An 8,307-nucleotide genomic window follows, 5' to 3' on the forward strand; every position below is an offset into this window, starting at 1 on the left:
CAATAAGCCTTAAAAATTTACTAAATAATTAGTTGTTGGAAATTTTCTCAATTGACTCTAATACTTTTAGCAAAAAATTGAGAAAATCCCCTCACCTCAAGAGTATGCAAGAAAACTACTGTTTCACTTACAGAGGCTCCATCGTTGGATATTTAATATTAAAGAAAATTCAAAAGAAATACAAGAAAAAAATGATCGCTTTTGTACAAGGAAAAATTGATACTTTCAACTTTTTCTCAAAATATTTTTTGAAAACTTTAATTTTGAGGAAAATTTATACTTTTAACTTTTCCTTAAAAAAAACCTTTTTTTTTTAAATTTTATCTTCAAGGAAAATTGATACTTTCAACTTTTTCTCAAAAAAACCTTTTTTAAAAATTTATTCTTAAGGAAAATTGATATTTTCAACTTTTCCTCAAAAATATTTTTTTTTTAATTTTATTTAAAGAAAATGAAATAGATAAAATAAATAAAATAAAAATAAATAAAATGAAAATAAAAAAAAACTTGGAGCGGCTCGGCTTGAGAAAGAAAAGCGGCTCGGAGCAGCAGCTCAGAGGTGTCGGCTCGACTTGGCTAATGGCTCGAAGGGACGAGTCACGTACGGGTCGAAAAATGGGTTGACGTTCAGGTCGGATCGGATCTTGGCAAAACATACGGATCCTCTAGGTTATTTAACGTAAAAACGGTACCGTTTTGGAATGGTATATAAAGCTGATTCTTTCATTTTTTTAGTAGAACCCTTATTCTCTTCTCTCTCTTCCCTTCTTTCTTCTCTCCCTTCTTTCTAGAATCCGAAGAACTCAGGTTGAATATTCACGGATTCTAAAAATTTCGTTAAAATCTGAGTTTTTCGTCGGAAATTCATCGAAAAGTTAGTCGATTTTTGAAAATTCTTACCGAAAACTAGGCAGCTGGCCGAAAACTTCAAACTTGGCCGAAATTATCGTCAAAAAATTTAACTTTCGTCGGAAAATTCACCAAAATCTGGAAATTTTCCAAAAATTTTCAAAAAAAAAAATCGTAGAAAAATCTCCAAAAATTTCCCTCCGATTTCTAAAGCTATTCTAACGCCTCTAAACTCCTTTTTGGCTTTCAAATATCTTCTGTCTGTCTTTTATTCTCTCAGCCAGTAACTCATTTCTCTATGTTTTCTGTGTCTGTGTGTTCCTTCTATTCTTGAGGATCCCTTTTATAGAGATTGATCAGAAGAGTTTTTGATCAATCTCAATTTCTCTTTGGATCGGGATTGGATCATTGAATCAAACATGGACTTTTCTGATTGAATCTCAATCTAATCTCCAGTTGGATAAATAAAAAAAAAAATCAAATAAAAATATTAATGAAAATAAATCAATAAAAATTTCGTCAAAATCTGAGTTTTTCGTCGGAAGTTCATCGAAAAGTTAGTCGATTTTTAAAAATTCTTATCGAAAATTGGGCAGCTGACCGGAAACTTCAAACTTGGCCGAAATTATCGTCGAAAAATTTAACTTTCGTCGGAAAATTCACCAAAATCTGGAAATTTTCCAGAAATTTTCAAAAAAAAAAATTCGTAAAAAAATCTCCAAAAATTTCCCTTCGATTTCTAAAGCTATTCTAACGCCTCTAAACTCCTTTTTGGCTTTCAAATCTCTTCTGTCTGTCTTTTATCCTCTCAGCCAGTAACTCATTTCTCTATGTTTTCTGTGTCTGTGTGTTTCTTCTGTTCCTGAGGATCCCTTTTATAGGGATTGATCAGAAGAGTTTTTGATCAATCCCAATTTCTCTTTGGATCGGGATTGGATCATTGAATCGAACATGAACTTTTCTGATTGAATCTCAATCTAATCTCCAGTCGGATAAATTAAAAAAAATAAAAAAATCAAATAAAAATATTAATGAAAATAAATCAATAAAAATTTCATCAAAATCTGAGTTTTTTGTCGGAATTCATCGAAAAGTTAGTCGGTTTTTGAAAATTCTTACCGAAAACTGGGCAGCTGGCCGAAAACTTCAAACTTGGCCGAAATTATCGTCGAAAAATTTAACTTTCGTCGAAAAATTCACCAAAATCTGGAAATTTTCCAGAAATTTTCAAAAAAAAAAATTCGTAGAAAAATCTCCAAAAATTTTCCTCCGATTTCTAAAGCTATTCTAACGCCTCTAAACTCCTTTTTGGTTTTCAAATCTCTTCTGTCTGCCTTTTATTCTCTTATCTAGTAACTCATTTCTCTATGTTTTCTGTGTCTGTGTGTTCCTTCTGTTCCTGAGGATCCCTTTTATAGGGATTGATCAGAAGAGTTTTTGATCAATCCCAATTTCTCTTTGGATCGAGATTGGATCATTGAATTGAACATGGATTTTTCTGATTGAATCTCAATCTAATCTCCAGTCGGATAAATAAAAAAAAATAAAAAAATCAAATAACAATATTAATGAAAATAAATCAATAAAAATTTCGTCAAAATCTGAGTTTTTCGTCGGAAGTTCATTGAAAAGTTAGTCGATTTTTGAAAATTCTTACCGAAAACTGGACAGCTGGCCGGAAACTTCAAACTTGGCCGAAATTATCGTCGAAAAATTTAACTTTCGTCGAAAAATTCACCAAAATCTGGAAATTTTCCAAAAATTTTCAAAAAAAAAATTTGTAGAAAAATCTCCAAAAATTTCCCTTCGATTTCTAAAGCTATTCAAACGCCTCTAAACTCCTTTTTAGCTTTCAAATCTCTTCTGTATGCCTTTTATTCTCTCAGCCAGTAACTCATTTCTCTATGTTTTTTTGTGTCTGTGTGTTCCTTCTGTTCCTGAGGATCCCTTTTATAAGGATTGATCAAAAGAGTTTTTGATCAATCCCAATTTCTCTTTGGATCGGGATTGGATCATTGAATCGAACATGGACTTTTCTGATTGAATCTCAATCTAATCTCCAGTCGGATAAATAAAAAAAAAATAAAAAAAATCAAATAAAAATATTAATGAAAATAAATAAAAAAATAACAGATAAATTAAAATTAAATAACAGATAAATTATAACATATAATCTGATATACCTATAAATATTAACAAAAAAAAGAGAAAATAATAATAATAATAATAAAGATATATATATATATATATGAATAAATAAATACATAAGATAAAAACAAAAGAAAAAAAAATATAAAAACAATAATAATAATAATAGAAATAAAAATAAAATAAAAATAAAATGAAAATGTAAAATGTAAAATACAAAAAAAAAAATAGCCTTACCTATTTGGACCATGCCCGATTGATCCATGCCTGGACCAAATTGGGTGTCTACACCTCTTCATTTAAGTTGTATGTAACATCCCAACAATCTAACATTCTTTTTTTTACTTTCAATCTTATGATAAATAAGTCTCAATCTCCTATTTGACTTTGCAAAATAGAATATATATATATATATACATATATATTCATGTGATTTTTACTCTAGAAATTTTATTGTCAACAAAGCTATGATGAATGAAAATTTATGTAGTTTTAATTTTCATAAATATATTTTTAATAATTAGAATAAGTCAAGTGTAGTGCAATTGGATTATTGTTTTGAAATGCAAACTAGAGAATTAGACCAACCGTTAATTATGAAGCATTGATGCTATAAAAAGTGAGGAGGAAATCGATAAGCCACATAGCTCTCAAGCGGGTTAATTACATTTTATTTGCTATAGTTGTTAATGTTAAATTTGAATGCTAGGCAGTGTTTTTTTTTTGTCTTAAATCTTTGCTTCAAGTGGTTCATCAAGCTTCTACCTTATTGAAGTTGTTTTTTATCTTGAGTTTAAGTTTACACAAGGTAAAATCTTTCGCCTTAGCCCTTATTTGATCTTACTTTTAAGTTGTTGTGTACAAACTTCCTAGTGTTGTTCTATGCCTTTGCCTTTGATTTAGGTGCTTAAGTTATTATGGTATCGGGGTGAGCCATTTGATCTTTTAGTTCCCTCTTGTGGCTTGTTACTTCTTTTTCAAGCCTGATTTTTTTCTTTCTCGATAAGTTAAGATGTCTTCCTTCTTTAATAATGATTCCCATATAGCTTGTGATCATAACTATTAGAATGAGACATTTGATGCCTCTATCGATCATTTGATTGGTTCTTCATCTTTGGAAGAGGCTTGTAGTGAGCTTCAAGGAGTTCAATGCCTTAGCAAATTTTTATGTCTTAGCCATGGCAAACTTATCTTTTCTTTATAGTTCTTTTTAATGTTGGAGTTGTTTTGAGGAGTTTTGTAGTCTTTCTTAATTGTAAAGAGGCTTTCAAGTCATTCAGGTGATCATTTAGGTGAAGCTTAGTCTTATTCTTAGTCATATTAAGAAGGTATTCTCTCAACCTAATATGGAAGCATCAAATGCTTACAGATGAAGTGTTTGTTTTCTTGTTGACTTAGTTTTTAGTATGAATATCTTTTATCTCCATTGTAATAACGTATAGATTTATGAACCTACTGTTAGACATAGATTAAAGGTATTGCCATTAATCTTTTTTATTTAGGTGTGATTGGCCACCTGATCGAATCTGTCATATTTAAAGAGAAGTCTTAAGATTGATTTAGGTATTTTTAAATAGTATGTTTTAGTCCACGAAATCAGATTTTAGATTCAAGAGTGTGGTTATGCATGAGAAAGGTTATAGTACCCTCACAGCACCTATTCAAAAGATGGTACCGATTTAATTTTAAATTATCCAAGCCTTAAACATTTTTATAATTTACAAAATATTTACTATTGAAAATTGATCTTAAGATTACTTAAATAGTTTGGTAGCAATTTAAGATAATTTTCTTATCTCAGAAGTATTCATGAAGACTAATGTCCCACCTTGAAAAGACTCCGTCGTCAAATTTATTAATGTATTTTACCCAAGAAAACAATTAGTAAAGTCCTCCAATAGTTTGGTAGAATTTATTTTGATGCAAATTTCCTAATAATTTGGTGAGATTTTATTGTAAAATATTTATATATTTTTTAGAAAATTCATTATATCTTATAATAGTTTGGTAAAATTTAAGATACAAATCCTCCAATAGTTTGGTAGGATAAAATACAAAGGATTTTGATAAAAATATTTTTTGTACAATTACTTGATTAAATTCTCTAATAGTTTAATAAAATTCATAAAAATTTAAATTCATGAAAAAACTTCCAATAGTTTGGTAGGATTCATGAATTCATTTTTAGAAACATTTTTTTTTATAATTTTTTTATAATTTAAAAAAAAAAGAAGTTTACAAAAGTATTTAAAATAAATCATTTAATTTAAAACAAGTAGAAAAAAATCTAAATAAAAAATAAAATGAAATAGAAAATAAATAAAATAAATAAATAAAAATAAAATAAATGAAAATGTAAATCAAAAAATAAAATGAAAAAAGAAAAAAGAAAACCTGCGATCAGATTGGGTCAAACACGCGGGTTGTATGCAGGTTAACGGATTAACATACGGATTTTGGGCCTTCAGAACAGCCTCATTTGGTGCAAGTATAAAAGCCAAACTTTTTAGTGTTTCTTCAAAAGCCTTTAGTCCTTTCTCTCTCTAACTTTCATTTTTTCTCTCGTCTTTCTCTAGAAATCCTAGAACAAACTACCAAAAATAGGATTTGATCACCAGTTTCTAGAAAACTAATCAAAATTTGACCAAAAACTTCAAATCTTATTGAAAAATTCAACCGAAAAATTCAACCAAAAAATTCAAACATTCAAACAAAAACCTAGATTTTTTAGATTTTTTCAGAAGTTCAACTCCAAACCTAAAGATTTAAACCTAAACCTAGAACTTCAAACTTAAAACATAAAAATTCAAACCTAAGCCCACAAACTCAAACTTTTAATCCCAAAACTCTAAACTAAAACCTAGAAACTTCAAACTGAGAGAGGTTCCCTAAAAAATTAACTTTGCTTTTCTTTTATGATTCTGTGTTCAATTTATAACCCATTTTAGTACCAATTTTAGGGCTCAAATAGAACCAATCCAAGTTTGAATCCTGAGATTGGATTTTGTCCAACGTGATTTAGGCCTAGGTTTTGCCAGTCTTCTTGATTTAAAAATATTTTAAATTGAAATTCGTTTGATTATGAAAACTTGATTAATCCTTTTTGTAGATTTGATTAATCCTTGTTTATCAGTACATATTAAAAAAAAGAAAAATATAATAATAATACTAACAATAATAATAAACATCAGTCGACCCAGATACAGATGGGTGTCTACATCCATTTTTTTATATAAGTCCTAAATGGAAAAAGAGTTTTTTTCATCTTCACTTTTTTTTTGGTATTTTAAGTGAGTAGGCTTCCTCCAAGGCATGTTTTAGGCATGCCTTTTAGGACATCAAGATTTAAGTGCACATCTTATGGTACATTGAGTACAAGCCCTTATGACATCTAGCACAACCCCTTACCAATCAAGCATGCACCTTAGGCATGTTTGGTGGCACCTTTGGTCCTTATTATACTTACTTTCTTTGTTGATGTTAGGGTGAAGCCTCTTGGGCTAAATGTTAGAAAAAATTTTTAAAACTAAATACCCTACGAGGTTACCTTAAACCTATTCTAATATCTAATCTCTCTCATTACTTTAGGATAGGTTAGCTTATAAACATCTCTGACCAGATCTTCCCTTTTGGTGACTTCTAAAATCTTGTATCAAGCAATAAGGTCATTCATTATTAGGGGAGCAAGTTTATTTTCAAAAATCTCAGGCTCATTTAAAATCTCCTATACCTCGGGTTCTTTATTTTCATTTTTATTTTCTTTCTTTATGTAGAGAAAAAGTAGCTTTCAATTTTTATTGAGCTCAGGTAGTCTGTAAAAATCTTTTTAGCTAGACGAGCTATGATGTAATATCAACTTTTGTCATGAAGATGTTCTTTAACTAAGAAGAACTCCTTAAATAAAGGGAGAAAAAGAAGAATATCTAAGTTTTTACGAAAAAATGATGAAGGCTATTATGTACTGAAAAGAATTTAAGATTAGTTGAATGATTATTAAATTATAAAAAATAAAAAATTCAACAATAATAATATGTAAAGGGACCTTAGATTGGCCACTATAAAATCCTAGTACACTTAGAGTTGGTGACCTTATAGAGGATAAGTGATTCGATAATCGATGATTGACACTAATACATTCTACCCTTTTTTTAAAAGTCAAAGTTGACCCTCAAAGATTGAACGTGATGAGCAGAGTACTTATTAGGGTAATCCTTAAGATTAGCCCTGCCTTTTAAGCTCTTAATCACGTCCTTAAGGTTTAAGCCTAAATAACAAGGAATAAAAAAACAGAACCTGAGCCAAGGCATCTAAACCTAAAAAGAACTCTTCTTTATCTTCACATTTCTTCTTAGCCTAGTTGGTTTCCTCTTTCTGCTCTCCATCGGGACCTTCATCATCATTGGAGTCTTCATCATGAAAAAGCTCAAACTCCTGAGTAGGAGCAATAACGGAGATCACCATGATGTTAGAAGAAAAAAAGAGGTAAGAAGACTTCTCAAACAAAAAATATAAATGATGGACGTTAACTAAAGCTGACTCAGTAAAAGGAAGGATGAAAGAATAAAAAATAAAAGGATTGACTTTTAGAAAAAAAGAACAATGGAAGCAGAATAGAGGTTAGTTAGAAAAACCAGACTAACCTTAGACTCTGGAACTAGGGGATTCTCGAGCTTAAAGTCAATGGTAGCCACGAGCTCATCTATTGAATGATAAACTCACTCTCTTTTGGCATAAACACTTTTTTTTACTCTCTTTTGCTTATATTTCATCATTAGGTTTAGCCAAAAAGTAGACCTAGAATTGTCATTTCCCGTAATGACAAAAAAAACTCGATCATCTTCATCCCCACTGTTGAGTTGACTTTTTCTTGAAACTACTTTGTAATTTCCCGAGCCCCTATAATTTGTATTAGAAGATATTATAAAAAAAAAAAAAGAAATGTACCAAAGTAAAAAAAAAAAGTTGGTTAAAAGAAAATAAGATCTTTAAGATTGAAAAAAATAGGTCAGTTTGAGAGCAAAAAGATAGCAAGGTGAAAAATGAAAACCCCAAAAAGCCCTTTATATAATAAATGTTAAGATCGGATGAACGCTCTAAACTATGCCATAAGTTTGCATGATTACCGAAATGACCCATAACCTTTTCAACTCAAGGTTTTTACTACCTAAATACCTTTTTTCTTATCAAATGCAATTTTCAAGGCAAATTGATCATTTCACCTATTTTAACCAGTTAGACTAGTCGTAAAACCTGGGTTAAACCGATTAAGCAGGTCAACCCTATATTAGGCCTGAAAATCAAACTCCAGCA

The sequence above is a fragment of the Durio zibethinus genome, chromosome 6 (assembly GCF_047325235.1).
Source record: "Durio zibethinus cultivar Kanyao isolate XHJ-2024 chromosome 6, ASM4732523v1, whole genome shotgun sequence".
Classification (NCBI taxonomy): domain Eukaryota; kingdom Viridiplantae; phylum Streptophyta; class Magnoliopsida; order Malvales; family Malvaceae; genus Durio; species Durio zibethinus.